The sequence below is a fragment of the Pterocles gutturalis genome, unplaced genomic scaffold (genome assembly GCF_000699245.1).
Source record: "Pterocles gutturalis isolate BGI_N339 unplaced genomic scaffold, ASM69924v1 scaffold5850, whole genome shotgun sequence".
NCBI lineage: Eukaryota > Metazoa > Chordata > Aves > Pterocliformes > Pteroclidae > Pterocles > Pterocles gutturalis.
The window spans coordinates 1-585 of record NW_010138059.1 but is presented as its reverse complement, the minus strand read 5'-3'; positions in this window follow the sequence as shown (position 1 = coordinate 585).

Sequence of the window (585 nt, the reverse complement as noted above, 5' to 3'; positions counted from 1 at the left end):
CTTCACTTGATAAGAAGAACCCCGGGCAGGACAAGGAGCTGTGCCCATGAGAAGAGCAGGTGGGAGAGGTGAGGAGGAAATGATCCAGCACTTTGAAGTCTGGTCAACTTTTAACATCCCGGCAAGGCGAGCCCGTGGCCACGCTCCGGGGCCCGGGGCCTGATTTTCCACATTCTGCCCTTTGATGCTGGAGCCCGATGTGTTACAGATTAACGAGGAGGGGGGGAAACGGACTGCACCTGCCTGCGGTGTGCAGGATCCGGCCCCGGCAAAGCCTCCCTGCTCCTGCCGGGGTGCTGCGGAGGCAGGCAGGGGTGCAGGCAGGGATTTGGGTGCAGGCAGGGTTTTTTCTTGGGGATGCAGATGGAGGGGGACGGACCCACCGCCCACCCCCGAGCATCCTCCCAGCTGACCCTCTACCCTCAACCCCAAGGCTGGGTTTTGGTGCCTGTCCTGTCTCCCCCTCCCTCTCCTTCATTTCTCATTCGTTTTCTTCTCGGAAAATCCTCACTGTTGTATTTTAACAGGTATCACGCTCCCTTTTCACCCCCCAGCACCCCCTCATCCCGGTGCAGCTCCCCCTGC